The sequence below is a fragment of the Dendrobates tinctorius genome, unplaced genomic scaffold (genome assembly GCF_039654945.1).
Source record: "Dendrobates tinctorius isolate UK_male_01 unplaced genomic scaffold, ASM3965494v1 ptg000064l, whole genome shotgun sequence".
Classification (NCBI taxonomy): Eukaryota; Metazoa; Chordata; class Amphibia; order Anura; family Dendrobatidae; genus Dendrobates; species Dendrobates tinctorius.
The window spans coordinates 65511337-65534052 of NW_027361732.1; positions in this window are offsets into that span (position 1 = coordinate 65511337).

Consider the following 22716-nt stretch of genomic DNA (forward strand, 5'->3'; position numbering starts at 1 on the left):
AAGTGATGGCGTTGTGCGCTGGATGAAGATGAAAAATAAAGATGAAGGACTTCAGCTAGAGACGTCACCAGTGAGTCAGTATGTTACCTGTGCACTGACAGTATACACTGTATACTATATACAGAGGTCCTGTGTATAATGTCACCGGTGATCACTGTAATATCTGTACAGTGACACTATATACAGAGATCTTGTGTATAATGTCACTAGTGATCAATGTATTATATGTACACTGGTAATCACTGTATTGTATACAGGAGTACACTGACACTGTATACAAAGCTCCTGTGTATTATGTCACTGGTGATCAATGTATTATATGTACACTGGCACTATATACAGAGCTCCTGTGTATAATGTGACTGGTGATCACTGTATTATCTATATATTACCTGTACACCGACACTATATACAGTATAGAGCTCCTATGCATAATGTCACTGCAGATCACTGTATTATCTGTACACTGACACTATATACAGAGCTCCTGTGTATAATGTGACTGGTGATCACTGTATTATCTGTACACTGACACTATATACAGAGCTCCTGTGTTTAGTGTTACTGTTCATCTCTGTATTACCTGTACACTAACATTATATATACTGTTCTCCTGAGAATAATGTCACTGATGGTCAGTATATTATCTGTACCCTATATACAGAGCTCCCAGATATAATGTCACTGGTGATCACTGTATTACATGTACACTGACACTATACACTGCATACTATATACAAAGCTCTTGTGTATATTTGCACTTATGGTAATATTAGTGTTGTGTTTTTTTATTAAAGATAAGCATTGCAGTATTCAGTCACTTTTTGGTTGTAATATGTGGTCCGGCCATGGTGTGACAGTATTTGTTCCAAGAATGTGATATTATTTAGTCACTATGTTGTGGTAATGTATGGTCTGTCATGGTGTGGTGGTATTTGTCCCTTGTATGTGGTATTATTGTACATTTTTAGAAATGCAAGTGACACATTCCTTTAAATTAACATAAATAAAAAATTATCTAAAAAGAGTATTGGATATCTTAACAAAAATTTAATAGGTTAGAGTATGGCTCAGCCAAAAGAGTCTACTTAGTCATGGTGGTGGATTCAAAAAAATATTTTAGCCAAAACAAAAGCTACTGGCTATGTATGTGATCTGGTGTTAGATGGGAAATGATAATGTGTGATTAGTGAGGACATGGTGGAGAAGTGGAGTTTTTCTATGAGTGGGTGATGGAACTGTGGAAGGTTTGAAGGTTGGAGATGGAGCTGGGGTGGAGCCTGGGCAGAGCCTCAAGGAGGACCAAAAATGTTGCCAGTATGGAGCCCCGAAATTCCTGGTGGCAGCACTGTCTATAGGTGATCTACATCAAATAGACATTTGGTCTTTTCTGCACAAAGTGCCATTTCATCCAAGACTGGCAGAGGAATAGCGTACTATAGAGTTTTAAAATACTTGCCTAAAAATTGTTATTTTATGAAAATGGAAATTATTTACTAAAACAGACATGTCACTCAGGAGAGATGAATAAATTCCTAACAAGTGCATTAGATTAAATACATAGAAGCCAAGAAAATGCTTGTTAATTTACATTGAAATCAAACACATCGATCAATAAAAAAAATGTAAATTTAGCAGTATTGTAAACATGGCTCAAGTTTTAAAAAAAATATTGTTTTGTCTGTTATTGAAATTCTGCACCATCTTCTGTACTCTGTGAATGGGCAGAGATATAGGTCAAAAATTAAAAAATATTGGATTTTTAGAATAAGTAAACAGCAAATATGGCATTTGAAAGTCTTTGTATATGAATAAACTTTCTACAATACAGTTTACAAATTGATTTCAGGATTTATGATGAAAACATAATAAATATAAAAAACCCTTCTAATTATGATAAAAGGGAACATTTGGAAAAATCAACATAACAATGTTTGCATGTTTTCCTCAAAAAAAGATATATTATAGTTGACGCATAGATTGAAGAAGCATATCATGGTCTGTTAGTTTTGAGCCACAAAATCGTAATACATTTCAAAATTTAATGAATGTATATTAGTTTCCAAGTCATCAGAAAGATTAAAGTAGCACAATTATTAAATGTATTTGAAGTAACTATAAACATAGAAAAATGAAAATGAATAGTGAACTGTCTGTGATTACTTCCAATTTTTAGGCAATCAACAAAATACTCCAGAAAAACTAAAACAATAGATAATGTAGTATATCAGTTCTTTTCTAATCCAATAGGATTGGATTAGCACAACTAAAAAATATAATAAGAATATAAATATAAAATAAAGGAAAATTAACCCAGACTATCATAAGGAACATTTGATTTGAGTTGAATAAATTTAATGAAAACTATCAATAATATCCTGAGGATACCCTGGAGCACCATCAAATCCACTATCATCAAATTAAAAGAACGTGGTACCACAACAAACCTGCCAAGAGAGGGCCGCCCACCTAAATGCTCAGCCCGGGCATTAATTAGAGAAGCTCGACAGAGACCAAAGGTAACCCTGAAGAAGCTGCAGAGTTCCCAGGCAGAGACTGGATTATTTGTCATTATGACCACAATAAGCCATACATTTCATAGATGTGATCTTTATGGAAGAGTCGGTAGAAAGAAGCCTCTGCTTCCACACATAATTAAGGTTCATTTTGGATTTGTCAAAATACATGTAGGAGACTCCCAAATATATAAAGGTGCAGTGGTCAGATGAGAGCAAGATTGAGCTTTTTATACACCAAAGTAAACACTATGTCTGGCACCAAACCAGCACAGCTCATAACACCAAAAAAAAGATGCACACAGTGAACCATGGTGGTGAAAGCATGATGCTGTTGGGATGTTTTTCGGCAGCAGGGACATGGAAAATGGTCCAAGTTGAGCAGAAAATGGATGGTGCAAAATACAGGGATAATCTTGAGCAAAAATTATTCCAGTCTCTCAGTGATTTGAACTGGAACGGAGGTTCACCTTCCAACAAGACAATGGCCACAACCATACTGCTAAATCAACAGTCTAATGGTTTAAGGAGAAACTTCTACAGGTTTTTTTGGAGTGGCCTAGTTAAAGCCCAGACCTTAATCCAATTGGGAATCTGTTGTCAGACTTAAAAATTGCTGTTTAGCAAATGAAACCATTTTACTCGAAGGACCTAGAGCAGTTGTGCCTTGAAGAATGGGCAAAAATCTCATTGGCATGATGCGAAAAGCTCATAGAGACTTATCAAAAGATACTTGCAGCTGTAATTGCCTCAAAAGGAGGCGCTACAAAGTACTGACATTAGGGTTATGCAATATGCTGTAGAAAGTTAGACTGTCAATGAAGTTAGTCTAACTTCATTGACAGTCTAACTTTCTACAGTATATTGCCAAAGAAACTGGTTTTTCACTAGCAATGATTTTTTTCCTTAGTTTCCTAGACATACAAAAACAGGTGTAATGAATGGAAGCAGAGGCAGAGATGGTGAAGTTCACATTCGTTTTTATTTTTAAAGTGGAACCTCGGGACCACGGTTCGGGGGGCTCCGAAGGGGGCGTGACTAGGGAGCCCCAGGCACCCGTAGTAAAGCCCCTCAGACAGGGCCAGAATGGAATACCCGGAGGACACAGGTGCTACCTTCAGTTAGACCCCGAACATGTGGCAGGTGTCCCAGCATGACCAAAAGGGATAACAGTAGTTACAGCAGAGTCCGTAATGAGCCGGGTCCTGGATCCGGGTAGATGGTAAGGAGTCGGTTCTAGTGACCTTCTCACAGTCCTCAGACACAGATGGCTGTTGGCGGAACGAGTTGGCTTTCACCCAGATGGTTGAAGATGTAGCCAGGAAGCACAGGATACAGATATGCTGTGGAGACAGAGAGCATTAGGAAATGCACAGAGACTGCAGATGCAGCACAGACAGGTTAGCATGAGAACCGGATGTAGCAATGATAGATACTCATTGCTCCGGCGCTCTCCCTATGGAGGAGAGGCCAGAAATAGCAGCCAGTGCACTACCATTGGTTTATTGCAGTTTTTGAATAATGCACGCCGTCCCTTTAAGAAGGCAGGAGAGCTGGCTGGCATACCCTAATAGCCTTAGCTACAGATCTCCCCACAGGATGCCCGGAGGTGGAGGCAGGAGGGAGACCTGAACGCTGAGCAGCAGCATGAGATCGAGAGGACGCCGGCTGCCGCCCAAGGACAGCACATAAGGCTCAAGGTGAGTGCCCAGAACGAGGGGCAGCGGCAGACCTGGAAGCAGCGGCAGGACAGGGACCAGGTGTAACAACAGGGCTAGATTGCATTTGGCTAAATTCTAGTTAGTGACTGAGCTGGCTGATATTTGCAATTATTTTGAGGCGGGTTAGTCTGATTTATTCAGAGCCTGTAGCACAAATGAAGTTAAGGCTGCAATGGTGGTTTACGAAAAAAAAACAGAACTAGGTTTGTCTAATCTGGCTTGTAAGGGATAATGGATAATTGAAAAATGTCACGCTTACTCTTTAAAGATGTTCAAAGGATTAACCCCTTTGCACAATTCTTGCACAACTGATTTCTGTGATTCACTTGATCTTATCACAGTGTGTGCAATAACAATAGCTGTCGGAACATATTGTTGTTTATTTATCTACCATTGGTTTTTGATTTTTTTCACTTCACCGCCACACCAAACCATGGGATATATATTTTTTTGCTGCAATTAGGTATTAAAAAATGACCAGCCATACAATTATGTGTTTCTGTAAATGAGCCTGTGTGTATTATTCTACATTCTCTGCTGAATAGAATATGGCATGTTGGACGCAAGCATAATACAACTTCCCTCCACAAAACGCAACTCTCAGATCGCAGAGAAGGAAACCATGGGCCATGTTCAGAACTTAAACTGCTCTAGTAAAATAACAACTGTATGCTATGGGCAGAGAATACAATCTTACTAATACAGTTTTTGAATGAGGCTTAAAATGTTTCTTGGTTGGGACCGCATGCTATGAATTAGGAACATGTTCCGAGATAATTATAGATTTTAATGTCCATTTGAATTGGAATTTGTAAAATACCACTATATTTCATTATTATAGCACAAACATAATTTTCACATTTATATGTGATCCAAGTTTGAAATAGTGAAGCAGAATTATTGCATTTAGTTTTATATGAACAATTTAATTCGTCAGTTTTAACCCCTTCACCCCCAAGGGTGGATTGCACGTTCATGACCGGGCCAATTTTTACAATTCTGACCACTGTACCTTTATGAGGTCATAACTCTGGAACGATTCTATGGATCCTGGTGATTCTGACAATGTTTTCTCATGACATATTGTACTTCATGTTAGTGGTAAAATTTCATTCAAATAACTTGCGTTTATTTGTGAAAAAAATGGAAATTTGGCAAAAACTTTGAAAATTTCGCAATTTTCCAACTTTGAATTTTTATGCCCTTAAATCACAGAGATACGGCACACAAAAAACTTGATAACTAACATTTCCCACATGTTTACTTTACATCAGCACAATTTTGGAACCAAAATTTTTTTTTGTTAGGAAGTCATAAGGGTTAAAAGTTGACCAGCGATTTCTCATTTTTACAACACCATTTTATTTTTAGGACCACATCACATTTGAAGCCACTTTGAGGGGTCTATATGATAGAAAATACCCAAAAGTGACACCATTCTAAAAACTGCACCCCTTAAGGTGCTCAAAACCACATTCAAGAAGTTTATTAACCCTTTAGGTGCGTCACAGGAATTTTTTTGAATATTTAAAAAAAAATGAACATCTAACTTTTTTTCACAAAAAAAATACTTCAGGTTCAATTTTTTTTATTTTACCAAGGGTAACAGGAGAAATTGGACTGCAAAAGTTATTGTGCAATTTGTCCTGAGTACGCTGATACCTGATTTGTGGGGGGAACGACTGTTTCGGCGCATGGCAGAGCTCAGAATGGAAGGAGCGCCGTTTGACTTTTTCAATGCAAAATTGGCTGGAATTCAGATCGGACGCCATGTCACGTTTGGAGAGTCCCTGATGTACCTAAACAGTGGAAACCCCCTACAAGTGACCCCATTTTGGAAACTAGACCCCCCAAGGAACTTATCTAGATATGTGGTGAGAACTTTGAACCCACAAGGGCTTTACAGAAGTTTATAACGTACAGATAACGTACAGCGGTACAATTAAAAAATCATATTTTTTCCACAAAAATGATCTTTTCACCCCAATTTTTATTTTCCCAAGGGTAACAGGACCCTAAAAGTTATTGTGCAATTTGTCCTGAGTATGCTGATACCCCACATGTGGGGGTAAACCACTATTTGGGCGCATGGCAGAGCTCGGAAGGGAAGCAGCGCCATTTGACGTTTTTGGCTGGAATTGAGATCGGACATCATGTCGCGATTGGAAAACCCCTGATGTACCAAAACAGTGGAAACTCCCCACAAATGACAACATTTTGGAAACTAGACCCCCTAAGGAACTTATCTAGATGTGTGGTGAGAACTTTGAACCCCCAAGGGCTTCACAGAAGTTTATAACATAAAGCCGTACAATTAAAAAATCATATTTTTTCCACAAAAATGATCTTTTCACCCTCAATTCTTATTTTTCCAAGGGTAACAGCACCCTAAAAGTTATTGTGCAATTTGTCCTGAGTACGCTGATACCCCACATGTGGGGGTAAACCACTATTTGGGCGCATGGCAGAGCTCGGAAGGGAAGCAGCGCCATTTGACGTTTTTGGATGGAATTGAGATCGGACACCATGTCGCGATTGGAAAACCCCTGATGTACCTAAACAGTGGAAACCCCCCACAAATGACACCATTTTGGAAACTAGACCCCCCAAGGAACTTATCTAGATGTGTGGTGAGCACTTTGAACCCCCCAGTGCTTCACAGAAGTTTATAACGCCCGGGCGTGAAAATAAAAAATTCATATTTTTTCCACAAACATGATCTTTTAGTCACCATTTTTTTTATTTTCCCAAGGGTAACAGGAGAAATTGAACCCCAAAAGTTGTTGTCCAATTTGTCCTGAGTAAGATGACACCCCATATGTGGGAGAAAACTACTGTATGGACACACGTCAGGGCTCGGAAGGGAAGTAGTGACGTTTTGGAATGCAGACATTGATGGAATGGTCTGCGGGTGTCATGTTGCCTTTGGAGAGCCCCTAATGTACCTAAACAGTGGAAACCCCCCACAAATGACCCCATTTTGAAAACTAGACCCCCTAAGGAACTTATCTAGATGTGAGGTGAGCACTTTGAACCCCCAAGGGCTTCACAGAAGTTTATAATGCCAGGGCATGAAAATAAAAAAATCGTATTTTTTCCACAACATGATCAATTAGTCCCCAATTTTTTTATTTTCCCAAGGGTAACAGGAGAAATTGAACCCCAGAAGTTGTTGTCCAATTTGTCCTGAGTACGCTGACGCCCCATATGTGGGAGAAAACTACTGTATGGGCACACGTCAGGGCTCGGAAGGGAAGTAGTGACGTTTTGGAATGCAGACTTTGATGGAATGGTCTGCGGGTGTCATGTGCATTTGGAGAGCCCCTGATGTACCTAAACTATTGAAACTCCCAACAGGTGACCCCATTTTGGACACTAGACCCCCCACGGAACTTATCTAGATGTGTGGTGAGCACTTTGAACCCCCAAGTGCTTCACAGAAGTTTATAACGCTCGGACGTGAAAATAAAAAAATCATTTTTTTCCACAAAAATGATATTTTTGCCCCCAATTTTTTATTTTCCTAAGGGTAACAGGAGAAATTGGACCCCAAAAATTGTTTTGCAATTTGTCCTGAGTAGGCTGATACCCTACATGTGGGGGTAAAACACTGTTTGGGCGCATGGCAGAGCTTGGAAGGGAAGGAGCACCATATGACTTTTTCAACTCAGAATTGGCTGGAATTGAGATCAGACGCAATGTTGCATTTGGAGAGCCCCTGATGTGCCCAAACAGTGGAAACCCCCAATTCTAACTCCAACCCGAACCCCAACACACCCCTAACCCTAATCTCAGCCCTAACCCAAGCCCTAACTCTAGCCCTAACCCTAACCCTAGCCCTAACCCTAGCCCTAACCCTAGCCCTAATGGAAAAATGGAAATAAATACATTTTTTTTTATTTTATTATTTTTCCCTAACTAAGGGGGTGATAACGTGGGGTTTGATTTACTATTTATGGCGGTTTTTATGTTTGGCGGCTGTCGCACGCTAAAAGACGCTTTTTATTGTAAAAATAGTTTTTGCATCACCACATATTGAGAGCTATAATTTTTCCGTATTTTGACCCACCGAGTCATGTGAGGTCTTATTTTTTGCGGGACGAGTTGACGTTTTTATTGGTACCATTTTCGGGCACGTGACATTTTTTGATTGCTTTTTATTCCAATTTTTGGGACGCAGAATGAACAAAAACCAGCATTTCATGAATTTCTTTTTGGGGGAGTGCGTTTACACCGTTCCGCGTGCGGTAAAATTAATAAAGCGGTTTTATTCTTCGGGTCAGTACGGTTACAGCGATACCTCATTTAGGTCGTTTTTTTATGTTTTGTCGGTTTTATGCAATGAAAACTATTTTATATAAAAAATAATTATTTTTGCATCGCTTTATTCTGCAAGCTATAACTTTTTTATTTTTTCGCTGATGATGCTGTGTGGTGGCTCATTTTTTGCGGGACAAGATGACGTTTTCAGCGGTACCGTGGATATTTATATGCGTCTTTTTGATCGCGCGTTATTGCACTTTTTGTTTGGTGGTATGATAATAAATCATTATTTTTTGCTTCGTTTTTTATTTTTATTTTTTAAGGGGTTCGCTAAAGGGGTTAACTAATGGGACAGTTTTATAGGGCGGGTCGTTACGGACGCGGCGATACCTAATATGTGCACTTTTAGTGTTTTGGTTTTTTTTTATTTTCAAAAAATGAATTTATTGGGGAATATTTTTTTTTTTTTTACTAATTTATTTGGCGATTTTTTTAAAATTATTTTTACACTTTTTTTTTATTTTTTTTTTACTTTATTACATAGTCCCAGGTGGGACATCACTGTCCTGTGACAGATCGCTGATCTGTCACATCACAGATCACTGTGACAGATCAGCAATCTGTCACAGGCAGTGCACAAGGCTTCCTCATGCCTGCGCTTTGCAGGCACTGAGGAAGCCAGCTTCCTCCAGGCCCCCGAAGGCCCCCGTCGCCATCTTGGATCCGGGGGCCTGGAGGAAAGGAGTCCCCCGCAGCAGCGCTGCACATTGCACTGCCGTGGGGGGCTCAGGGAAGCACGGAGGGAGCCCCCTCCCTGCCGATGCTTCCCTTTAACTCCCGGTACACCGCGATCATGTTTGATCGCGGTGTGCAAGGGGTTAGGCTACTTTCACACATCAGGTTTTCGGCGTCAGGCGCGATCCGGCGTCGTGCCGGAACGCCGGATCAGGCAAAATGTTTAGTAAAACCGGATGTGACGGATCCGGTTTTCTGCCGGATCCGTCTTGTTCTTGACAGACAAAACCGGATCCGTCTCATCCGGTTCATCCGTTTTTCTATCCGTTTTTCGACGGATTACGCCGGATCCGGTTTTTAAAATTGACCCTTGTGGCCTTCCGAACGGGATTGGCTACTGGAAAACTATATATAGAGTGTTCCTACAGCCCTTCTTTGACAGGTTGTTGAGGAGAAAGTGCAGGTTGGAGAGAAGAGCAAGTTACTGGCGAAGATGGATGTTGTGATTGGAAATATTTTGAAGAATTTGGTGGATTTTATAGCGGAGGCGAATCGTTTGAGGGTGATTGTTCTGGAGAAGGAGAGAGCGAGACAGCAGCGCATCAGGCATCGTAGATGACGTTTGTGGATCCACCCCATCACAGCCAAGAGAATGACGCGTGGGGTCTATTCTACACTCTGCATGGACCTTCGACGAAACCCGGATAAATTTTTTGGATATGTTCGGATGAAAATGGAGAATTTTGATTACTTGGTGGAGCGCATTGCACACCTCATAAGAAAAGCAGACACCTATTGCCGCTTCTCTGTTTCACCCGCAGAGCGTCTGATGGTGACTTTAAGGTAAGCCACATTTATTGGATGTGATCGCATCAGAGCACACTTTCACTGCAATCTTGTTGGTGGTAGTTTGTATCTCCAAGTGTTATAGCCGAGTTTTGGTATGTAATGCTGTGAATTGATTGTTTTTTAATTCCCCACAGATTTCTTGCAACTGGAGAATCCCTTTCGTCACTGCATTTCCAGTACAGACTCGGGATTTCCACCATATCTGGAATTGTGAAGTACACATGCCGTGCACTGTGGGACTCCTTAGCTGAAGAGTTTTTACTAGAGCCCACAACAGAGAGGTGGATTGAAATTGCTGACAAGTTTCAACAGATATGTCAGTTTCCCAACTGCTTGGGCGCTGTGGACGGGAAACATATCCACATTGTAAAGCCAGCCGGATCGGGATCAGAATATTTCAATTACAAGAAATATTTTTCAATTGTCCTCATGGCCATCGCTGACGCGGAATACAAATTTATTGCTGTGGATATTGGGGCCTATGGCCGCTCCAATGACTCTCAAGTTTTCAAACTGTCTGCCATGAGGCGTAAACTGTATGGAAACACCTTCCAGTTCCCACCACCTAGACCACTGCCGCAAACATCTGGCCCACCTATGCCATTTGTCTGTGTAGGGGATGAAGCCTTCCAGCTGTCAGAACACCTTTTGAAACCGTACTCTAGCAGAGGATTGACAAGACCAAAACGCATTTTTAATTACCGCCTCACAAGAGCAAGAAGAATGGTTGAATGTACCTTTGGTATTCTGACAGCCAAATGGCAGGTCCTATTGACTGCGATCAACCTCAAGACAGAAACTGTTGACGAGGTGATCAAAGCTTGCGTGGTACTCCACAATTTTGTTATCTGCAAGGAACCCATTTCCATTGAGGACACCTCTGAAGAAACCACCTTGCAAGATTACCATGACATTACCACTAGAAGTTCTGTGACGGTTTCAGTAATGAGGGAAAATTTTGAACTATACTTTATGTCACCTCAAGGCAGAGTACACTGGCAGGATGACAGAGTGTGAAAGATTTGTGCCCTAACCAAACTTGTGTACCTTCTGTACCAACAGTATATACCTTTGCCAACCAAAGTTGGCTATCTTGTCATGGTCTCTATTTTTAGCTTTAGGCCACAGGTGTGTACCTGGTTGTGTTTTATGCAAAGTATTTCACCTTTTAACAAAAGTTGTGTACATTGTTATGAAATCACCAACAATAAACACAACTTTTTAGGTGAAATACTTTGCTTCAAACACAACCAGGGACACAAATGTGGCAAAAAGCTAAAATTTACCCACAGTTATATACCTGGTTTTGAATACCTTTTTACCTTTTAAATACCCTTTATCTAACCTTTTTTTAAAACATATTTCGCCGCAGAAAGAAATGACAGACAACCAGTGTAAACAATAATTTAACTTTTATTTAAAATATTTTTTTGTTTGTAAACTGTTTTTAAAGTTAAAAAAACTTTTTTAATAAAGGTTTGAAAATAAACTGGGAATTTTTATTACAAAACACATCATAAATCTGTGTAGTGTGGGGTGGAAATACTGCTGGAGGGGCTGCGGGACACTTCGACACTGGGAGTGTGGAGAGAGGATTGGGATCGTGGTGGGGAAGGAACAGTTAGAGGTGATGGTGTGGAAAAAGCTACAGAATGGGTGGACATGTGGGAGGCAGAAGAGGTGGTGGGCGGTGGAGTGGAGGGTTGGGCAGGGACTGTAGGAGCAGATGATGTTGATGGAAAGTTGTATGGGGAAGGAGTTTGGTACGAGGAAGGAGTTTGGTACAGGGAAGGAGTTTGATACGGGGCAGGTTGCTGGAAGTGGGGAGATGTCTGGTACTGGGGAGGTTGCTGGTACTGGGGAGGTTGCTGGTATGTAATAGGAGGGGGAGGATGGAAAGTGGCTGGAGGGGGTGCAGATGTAATAGGAGGGGGAGGATGGAAAGTGGCTGGAGGGGGTGCAGATGTAATAGGAGGGGGAGGATGGAAAGTGGCTGGAGGGGGTGCAGGTGGAGGAACTACAGTGGTGGGAGGTGGAGGTTGGGAGGTAACCTGCTGTAGAGCACCGTGGCACGAATGCATTACATGCATCTGCTGGGTAGGAGATAGTGTTGCCATGCGCTCCACAACAGACCTGAAAAAGGTGTGGTTTGGCGAAGATCTTGCTTCTGAATGCATGGTTTGCAGAAGTGTCTTCACCTCCAGAATGCTGGAGTTGATCTGCTGAAAGCCTGCGGAGATTTGCTCTGACAAGACTTTTAGACAGTTCTGGAAAGATGCATTCAGATGCAAGAACTCTGGCGCATAACTCTTTTCCTGACCCCTCTGCCGCTGCCGCCCTGTACCCGCAGGTGTACTAGAGGTGGCAGGGGCAGAAGGGTGGGGTAAAGGGAAAGCGATCTCCTCACCAGCAGCTTCATGTCTTCCTGTGCTGGTGGATGGGACAGATGGGTCGAATGTGTGGGAAGGCTGGGAAGGTGCAGATGTACCGGGGCGGTCGAAGTGTCCCTCGGTGCCGGTCTCCTCAGGGATCGCCTCAGAAGGGTCCAATCGTGCAGGCTCCCGAGTGCTGCTCACCGTGCTGTGGAATAAAGAGAAAAAAAAACAATTAAAATAGTGACATGGTATGGCCCTGGCTGAAAAAAAAAAGTTACATCTAAACATTTTTTTGTCACATGTGGTGTGTAATATTTACCTTCTGGTGAGCATTGTCTCCCAGAGGAACGACAGGGCTCGTGCGTACTTGTACTTGCTCCTGCGTCCTCCAGATCCACTCGGGGCCCGCATCTCTTTATTGAACTCCTTCTTGAAACGATCCCTCACAGACCGCCACCGCTTCACAATTCTCTCCCCTGAAACGAGAAAGGACAAAGTGGTTAGTATACAACATCAATGTTTCCCAAACTCCAGTCCTCATGGTCCCCAGGGGTCATGTTTTCAGGATTTCCAAAGTAAATAGAAATCCTGAACACATGATCCGTGGGGACCACGAGGACTGGAGTTCGGGAAACACTGGTTTAAATCAAGCAACCGGTACTGTATATACTTACGCTCTTTAATCTGGGCCCGAGCATCGAGGTCCTCCCAGCGGTCCACAAGGACAAGGAGCTGTCGCCGACGACCCTGGGAGGCACTGCGAGGACCTCTTGGCCGAGCACCAGATTGGGAAGACTAGAGAAGAAAACAAAAAATGTTATGTCTTTGGATGTAGGCATTTGTTTGCTGTGTGTGGTCTGCAGAACATCTATGTGTTGTGTGTAGTGTGATGTTGTGTTTCTGCGTTTGATGCAAAAAACTTACCAATTGTGAGCCCACTCCAAGTGTCTGTCCACCCCTTCCTTCTTCTTCTGGGAGCTCCTCTTCATCTTGTGATTCCTGTTTTGAAATAAAAGGCAATGAATAGACATATATTACAGAGATGATGGATTTTGGAAATAAAAACTTACCGTCAAATGCTGACGATGCGAGGGAGGGCTCCCAGAAGAAGATGTGCTGTCTTCCTCATGGCCAGACTCCATGGCTGTGGGTGGTGTTTCTGCTGCTGCCATTGCTGCTGCTGCTGCTGCATCTATTGGGCGGCTGTTGAATAAAGAGAAACAAAGGGCCAATGAATATCTTGATATTCCATAGCCCTAGTTTGGAGGAATGGGGGATTTGATAATTACCGTCTCTCATCTGCTGCTGGACTCCCCTCCCATTGTTCAGCATGCTGCTCCATTTGGGGTGGTGCTGATGGTGCTGCTGCTGCAGATGTCTGCTGCCTTCTCCTGCTCCTGGTTCTTGGCTTGGGTGGCATGTTGGGTGTGGCTGAGGGTCCCACTGTCTTGCTTTTATATATGTCTTGTGGGCAGAGCTACTGAGCATGCTCAGACCGGCGTGTCCGGCTTTTTCGCCGGAGACAAAAAACGTTACAGTAGCCGTTTTTTCCAGACGCCGGATCGCGTCACATTGCCGGATCTGGCGAAAATCGGATGAAACGCATGGCCATCCGGCTCGATCCGGCTCTAATGCAAGTCAATGGGGGGGAAACCGGATCCGGCATTGCATTTCGCCGAATCCGGTTTTAGTCAAAAGCGCCGGATCGCGCCTGACGCCGAAAACCTGATGTGTGACAGAGGCCTAACGTGTCGGGGGCTGTCCGTGACCGCCCCTGAGACATAGTGCCGGGTGTCAGCTGTGATAATCAGCTGACACCCGGCCGCGATCAGCGGCGCTCACCACGTGGGCGCCGCTGATCGCGCTAGACGTACTATCCTGTCCATGGGCATAGGGGCCCGGCTCCCATGGACGGGATAGTACGTCTGATGTCAGGAAGGGGTTAAAGAACGTTAAAATTCTCATGGCTCACTAGAGAATTCTTACAAAAGTACAAAAGATAGTAAATGCTTCAATGCTCATACTGTCAAAAATGTGATGAGAGCATCAAGAAAGAAAGGGATTTGGGAAGAAAATAACTTTTTTTGTTCATAAAATAATTGAAAACATGAACAATGACATGCAGTTGCATAAAATGGCTGTAATGTTTGCCAACTCTTTCCTATCTTCCTCACTGTAAGTGTGTATAATAGGCAAGCAGCATTAGACAACAATGAAGAATAAAATTGAGTGCTGAAGTACTGTTATTTTCTTTGACTATTATTTAAGCTAGAACATTAAAGCAATATATAGTATATAAGGATATGACAATATATTAGACAGACATGCTAATAATGTGAGCTTTCACGATTGTTTCCGCAGTTCTTAGTCTCTTAAAATTGACATCTGCTATTATCGCAAAATCTCAGTAATTTTGCATTTTTATCCATAGCTTTAATTCTCTGTATAATTTGTCTAGGTGAAAACTTATGAAAAGGAGGCATAAACAAAAAGAAAAGTAGAAGTCTGTCTAAATATATGTTGATCTCAAGGCAGCCATAAAGGAAAATATTTTTCCTTTAATATGGAGCAATCAGCATATGCCTCATGGGATTTTTGCCATCCTTGGGAAAATCATGTTCGGGTATAGGTTGAATTTATTGAGCTTTTATACCTTTTACCTATTAGCATTTTTGATGCTTGACTATTTATCACCTGCAAATTGCCTCTTCAGAAAGAAAGAGGACTTTTACTCTACAGCGCCACCTATTGGTAGTAGCGATCCTACAAGTCACAATCAACCCTTTAACGAGTCTTGTAGTATGACTTAGGATACAAGCCAAATCAGAATCTCAATTTGCAGACACGGTGTTTCGAGCTGTTGGCTCTCGTCAGTGCAAAGTATGAGATCTGATTTGGCTAGGTGAGAGGCTCTGGACTAGGGTCTAAGAAGTAAGGTTTCTCCTTGCGGAGAGTGACATGCCAGCTGTGGCTTGTCAAGGTAAGGAGACTTATTCGCCGTGCACTGCTCCTCTGGGAAAATAATATGCAAATTGCCTCTTCAGAAAGAAAGAGGACTTTTACTCTACAGCGCCACCTATTGGTAGTAGCGATCCTACAAGTCACAATCAACCCTTTAACGAGTCTTGTAGTATGACTTAGGATACAAGCCAAATCAGAATCTCAATTTGCAGACACGGTGTTTCGAGCTGTTGGCTCTCGTCAGTGCAAAGTATGAGATCTGATTTGGCTAGGTGAGAGGCTCTGGACTAGGGTCTAAGAAGTAAGGTTTCTCCTTGCGGAGAGTGACATGCCAGCTGTGGCTTGTCAAGGTAAGGAGACTTATTCGCCGTGCAATGCTCCTCTGGGAAAATAATATGCAAATTGCCTCTTCAGAAAGAAAGAGGACTTTTACTCTACAGCGCCACCTATTGTTAGTAGCGATCCTACAAGTCACAATCAACCCTTTAACGAGTCTTGTAGTATGACTTAGGATACAAGCCAAATCAGAATCTCAATTTGCAGACACGGTGTTTCGAGCTGTTGGCTCTCATCAGTGCAAAGTATGAGATCTGATTTGGCTAGGTGAGAGGCTCTGGACTAGGGTCTAAGAAGTAAGGTTTCTCCTTGCGGAGAGTGACATGCCAGCTGTGGCTTGTCAAGGTAAGGAGACTTATTCGCCGTGCAATGCTCCTCTGGGAAAATAATATGCAAATTGCCTCTTCAGAAAGAAAGAGGACTTTTACTCTACAGCGCCACCTATTGGTAGTAGCGATCCTACAAGTCACAATCAACCCTTTAACGAGTCTTGTAGTATGACTTAGGATACAAGCCAAATCAGAATCTCAATTTGCAGACACGGTGTTTTGAGCTGTTGGCTCTCTTCAGTGCAAAGTATGAGATCTGATTTGGCTAGGTGAGAGGCTCTGGACTAGGGTCTAAGAAGTAAGGTTTCTCCTTGCGGAGAGTGACATGCCAGCTGTGGCTTGTCAAGGTAAGGAGACTTATTCGCCGTGCAATGCTCCTCTGGGAAAATAATATGCAAATTGCCTCTTTATTTATCACCTGGTTATCTTGACTTTGTATTTTTTACCCAAGGTCCATAAAAACCTATGCAAACCTCCTGGTTGACCTATTGTGTTCGGGATGTGGTTTTTTAAAATCCATTTCACAATTTTTAGATCATTATTTGAAATCTTCGGTGTTCATCTTATCATCTTATATTTGGGATTCTACTGAAATGTTACAATGATGAAACTATCACCACTGAGCCTGACATGTTCCTGGTGAGTTTGGATGTTGAATCTTCATATATTGCTATTAGACATGATGATTGCCTAGGTGCTACTAGATTCTTTCTGGAAAGAAATAGACCTCATACATCTTTTGATGACATTATTAGAATTTGTTCTGACACACAACTATTTTGTCTTTAAAAATAAATTCTACTTGTGGTTATGGAGGAGACGTGTGCGCCTTCATATGCCAACCTATTTTGGGAACACTCCCTTTTCAATTCAACTGTAAATCATTTTATTACGTAGATCAGATTCATTGATGGCGTTCTGTTTATTTGGCAGGGCTCTAGATCTTTTTTTCTCATCTAAATGATAATGATATTAATATCCACCTTACTCATTTCATATCTCAGACAAATGTCACATTCTTGGATTTCCAACTCACAATTGATGATCAAGGTCTATTACACTCTTCAATTCATCAGAAGAAAATCAGTGTTAACTCCTTGCTACACACTTACTCCTCTTATTCACTTCACACCATTTGGGCTATTCTGATGTGTCAGTTTTTATGTGCAAGAAGAATCTGTGACTAAACTTACATTTTTTAACTCCTTCATCCCAAAGTCTGTTTTCACCTTCCTGACTAGGCCAACTTTTACATTTCTGACCACTGTCAATTTATGAGATCATAAATCTGGAATGCTTCAATGCATCCCGATATTTATGAGAGTGTTTTCTCGTGACATATTTTACTTTTTGATAGTGCTAAAATTTCTTTGATATGATTTGCGTTTATTTGTGAAAAAATGGAAATTTGGCCAAAATTTCACCATTTTCAAACTTTTCATTTCTAGGCCCTTAAATTAGAGCATCATATTGCACAAAATAGTTAATAAATAATATTTTCCACATGCATACTTTACATCAGCACATTTTTGGAAACAGAATTTATTTTTAGGAAGTTATAAGAGTTAAAAGTTGACCAGCGATTTCTCATTTTTACAACAACTTTTGAAAGACAATTATTTTTAGGGACCACCTCTCACTTGAAGTGACTTTGAGGGGCTATATGACAGAAAATACCCAAAAGTGACACCGTTCTAAAGACTGCACCCCTCAAGGTACTCAAAACAGCATTCAAGAAGTTTATTAACCTTTCAGGTGCTTCACATGAATTTTTGGAATGTGGAAGGAAAAAATAAACATTTACTTTTCTTTCACAAAAATTTTTCTTTAGACCTAATTTTTTCTACTTTCACAAGTGTAACAGGAAAAAATGGACCATTCATTTTATTGTGCAATTTCTACTGAGTATGCCGTTATCCAACATGTGGGGGAAATCTACTGTTTTTCTAAAGATTTTCTTGGAATATGGACTATACAGAAGGCATTTATATCTTTTTTTTGGAGACCATTGATACCACCTTTCAGCTCCTGTGAAGAACTTGTTATTTTGTAATGGTCCTTTTCTATCAGGAACCTATGGGGCTGATGAGTCTTGTTTATCCCCATTAGCTTTTCACATTATGAGCTGTTTCTGTCATTTTGTTGAAGCATGCATGTCTTATTTGTTTGCTAACAGGTGAGATATGGATGCCTTGTAGGTGATATAGTTGTATCTCAATAATAATGTGTTTCTCCTATTTGTAATATGCCATCTAACAATGTTTTCGATATATTGTCTACTATGTATATATTATAACATGCTGCCTCTTTTTTGTAATATGCCATATGATAATGTTTCTGATATCTAATATATAAAGCTCAAGTGTATGCATGTATGTATGTATGTGTGTGTGTATGTATGTGTGTGTATGTCTGGGATTCTTCAGAAAGTTGTGGGAAGCAGGATGTGTTGCAGTCCGCGCTGCCGAGATTCACAAATCACCTGGGATACAAGATGTTATAGCAGTGTACTCCTTTATTTCCTCCTACGCGTTTCGGCGCCCTTCCTGGCACCTTCCTCAGGGATATATCAAGGTGCCAGGAAGGGCGCCGAAACGCGTAGGAGGAAATAAAGGAGTACACTGCTATAACATCTTGTATCCCAGGTGATTTGTGAATCTCGGCAGCGCGGACTGCAATACATCCTGCTTCCCACATCTTTCTGAAGGTTTTTCCACGTGCTAGTCGTTGGTGGAGGTTCTGCAGCAGCTGATTCTGTGATATGCTCTCAAGCCAGTTGTGGGTTACACAACTGGAATAGGTGAGTGGAACTGTATTATACCGCTCATACTTCAAGTGTCACTAGTGATAGGTCACTATTGCGCCTCTTGTTCCCCCCACCATTTTTGTATTGATATGTCTGGGATTGGCATCCGCACCGTTGCAGCTACAGCCACAAAATTTGGCACAGTCACACGTCTGGACCTCGAGAGCATCCTAAGCTATGTTGTGAGGCGAAATTTTAACCCCGCGCATTTCAATTCACCAAACAATTTTGCCCCTATCTACATAATGGGGAAAAAGTGTGTGCGTGTCAAGCCCCGCCCCTCCTTATGATGTCATAATGCCCCTATCTACATAATGGGGAAACAGTGTGCGCGTATCAAGCCCCGCCCCTCATTATGATGTCACAATGGTTGCCATGGCGATGCTGATGTCATCATAGGTTGCAAGCCCCGCCACTCATTATGATGTCATAATGGTTGACTATGGAATGGAGGATGTGTGATGGGTATATGGGCACTGGACTATGGGATGGAGGATATGTATGTTGGGTATATGGGCACGGTACTATGGGATGGAGGATGTGTGATGGGTATATGGGCACTGGACTATGGGATGGAGGATATGTATGACGGGTATATGGGCACGGTACTATGGGATGGAGGATGTGTGATGAGTATATGGGCACTGGACTATGGGATGGAGGATATGTATGATGGGTATATGGGCACGGGACTATGGGATGGCGGATATGTATGATGGGTATATGGGCACGGGACTATGGGATGGAGGATATGTATGATGGGTATATGGGCATGGGCCTATGGGATGGTGGATATGTATGATGGGTATATGGGCACGGGACTATGGGATGGAGGATAATTATAATTTGTTATAACTAACCACAGTTAGATACTATGCCCGGGCAGCACAGGGCTCTTCAGCTAGTTGTATATATAATAACATGTCTGATAATTACTGCAATGGTTCCCTATTATGAGGCACTCATGGGGTTAATACCCTCATTATCTATTCCATATCACTGTCCTCTCAGAGGCAGTGATTTACATGCCATGACAGTGTCCCTGTACGCATGCACACCATACCCTAAACGTGTATGGTGGGGTGGACACCGGTATTTTTCCGGTGCCTCCCATTGCATGACGCGGCGTGCACCTTACATCCTGGGTAGTTATGGTGGCGCGCGCGTCACTTCCGGTACGCGTCAGCGGCCTTCCGGTCCAGTGCTATTTTTATCTGCACCCTTCCCTCACTACCACGCCCCCTGAGAAAGGAGCCTCGCTCCGAAGTGCGTCAGGGAGTCGTGCCACCAACTTGCCGCACCAGTACCCACACAGGTAACTATTGAGATTTGCTCTCCTCTCCTCTTTCTTCCCCCTCCTCTTTTTTGGGGGATGATCTGCGAAAGCTTACGGTACTCTCGCTAGTGGGGCATGTCCACTAGTCACATGCAGCTATACACTCATATTTGGCATGTTCTTGATTTCACTAGGGACAATGGACATTATGGCAGCCAGGTCTGTGAGTGGTGATAATTATATTACCCTCTCATCATTAAGCCCTGTGTAGTTTTAACAAAACATTTTGGGTGCCTTATACTTTCATAGGTGTCACAATATTATATCAGGCAGACAGAAAGGGTGAGTTTCAGGGTTTAAAGTTCATGTGAGTCAATTCATTCTATCCCTACACATGTGTACTATGGGTACCTCATATGTCTGTACTGTATATACATATGTGGAGACCATCATAGGTCTGATTGAGGCGGCACTTGTTAATCTAATTCTACATTGCTGTGTTTCTATTTTTGTGCGAGTCTTGCCAGTTTAGGCGCATCTTTCAGCACTGTTGCACTTTATTGTCCCCTGCAGTTGCTCCCCCATTTTCCCTGCTCTGTCCATGTTTTCTAATAAAGTGATTTTTGCTGATAATTTGATCTGGACGTCGTGTTTTGTGCGGTTTTCCACACCTCTCCTTCATGTCATATAGCGACGGGTCCATAGTTGTCCATAGTTGTCCATTATTCAAGCAGCGTATGTACACAGATATTCATTTATAGGATGCTGTTTTATACCTTTGCTGTAATTTTATTTAATTTCTGCTGATTGTAGAAATACCCCATATGTGGATGTACTGTTAGGGTTGGCGGAAAGCACCAAATAATAAAGATGGTATTAGGGTGCGTTGGCAGCCTGGGGTCCACCATGCAGGGGTGGTAAACTGCTGCTAGTAATGACGGGCGCTATATAGCGGTCTAATAGAGGAACACATGCGGGTTAACGTCACCCGGTGTGTAGAGGGGCAGACTCTGTTGCTTCACAGAGCCGCACTACCGCTGAACATAAATGCCAGAGCCTGTTAAAGCTCACAGAGCTCGGCAAGGTAAATGCTTAGTATCAGGTCACAGAACTCAGCCCCAAGGACACAGGGTTAGAGTCCCTCTAGACCTACTAAGTGTGCCGCATCGCAACTGCGGACGCCACTAAGTGACGTTGGTGACCATGGAGTGTCGACCAAGAGAACCGTGGTGTACAGACCAAGCCACCACTTGGCGTTGATGCCAGTCTCTGACTCTGCCTCCTACTTGCTCCTCAGCCTGGGCACTAACAGGCTAGGCTACACAACACATGCGTACCAAGGGTAGGGGTTTCCAATGAGTCATTCACCAGAGACATTCATACATGCATACAACTCTTACTCCACATGGTCTAAATCTTTCTCTATATTAGCGCATGGCCGAGCGGCCATGTGAACCCTTTATAGCCTTGTCCTTCCGGGACCTTTCTGACATTCCTGATGGTCCAATCCGAGCTGGAGAAGGACCTGAGCATGTGACCTCCGATCTCCAATGCGAGATCAGCCCACGGGCATGCTCAGTGGACCGAAAGGAGGACTTAGTTCATGGAGTAGCTCATTGCTGACAAGCATGCGTTGCTATAGCTGGACCAGAAGTGGCAGCAGCAACCAAACCTACAGAGCTGGTCTGAGCAGAGCGGAGAGGAATGGGAGACTGCCAAATGCAAGGCTCGGGATTCCAGCTGTGCAGCAACAGGAACCCGATGCCTAACATGTACAATACTACTTTGCCTTATGGAGTGAATATATTTGCCTCCTGGAGCACAAATTTTTCTAGACAAGTTTGCGGATTCCATATAAAAAGCCCCTAAGTTCTAGAAAAGCAGAATCCCCATTCAAGTGACCACATTTTGGAAATTATAACCCTTTAGGAATTTATCTACAGATGTAGTGACAATTTCAACTCCATGGGTATTTTTCAGAAGCAGGCAGCAGTGGATGTTGCTGAGTGAAAATTGCAAACTGCTGTTGTAGTGACCAGTGCGCTGTAATGACCAGTACATTGCAGTCACCAGTACATTATGCCCAGCTCATGTTTCTTGACACAAGCATCAGTAAATTACTTGGGCTTTCATCACTACAGAAATTCCAAACATGTAAGCGCTAAATGTTGTTTAGGCACACTGGGGCTCAGAGGGGAGGGGGCATTTTTATTTGGGAGCAGAGAATTTGCTGAGTTTCTTTTGGGGAGCGAGGAGTCATTTAGCTTTTCCAGAGCCTTTGTGCTACCAGTAACATGGAAGCCCCCTATATTTCAGTTAACAGATGACAGATCTGAGTGTGGACTTGCTTTTTTGTGGATTGAGTTGAAGCTTTTATTGGGAACATTTTACATAACGTTTGGGATCACATTTATTTGGCGCTCTACGCTCACCACTTACCTTGGGGTTTCCATCTAAATCTCTGAGTGACGTGATTCAGAAGAAAAACCCGGGGGATCCATTCACTATAGTGAGGCTGCTGAGTTACCATTATGTCTGGCCTTTATTCA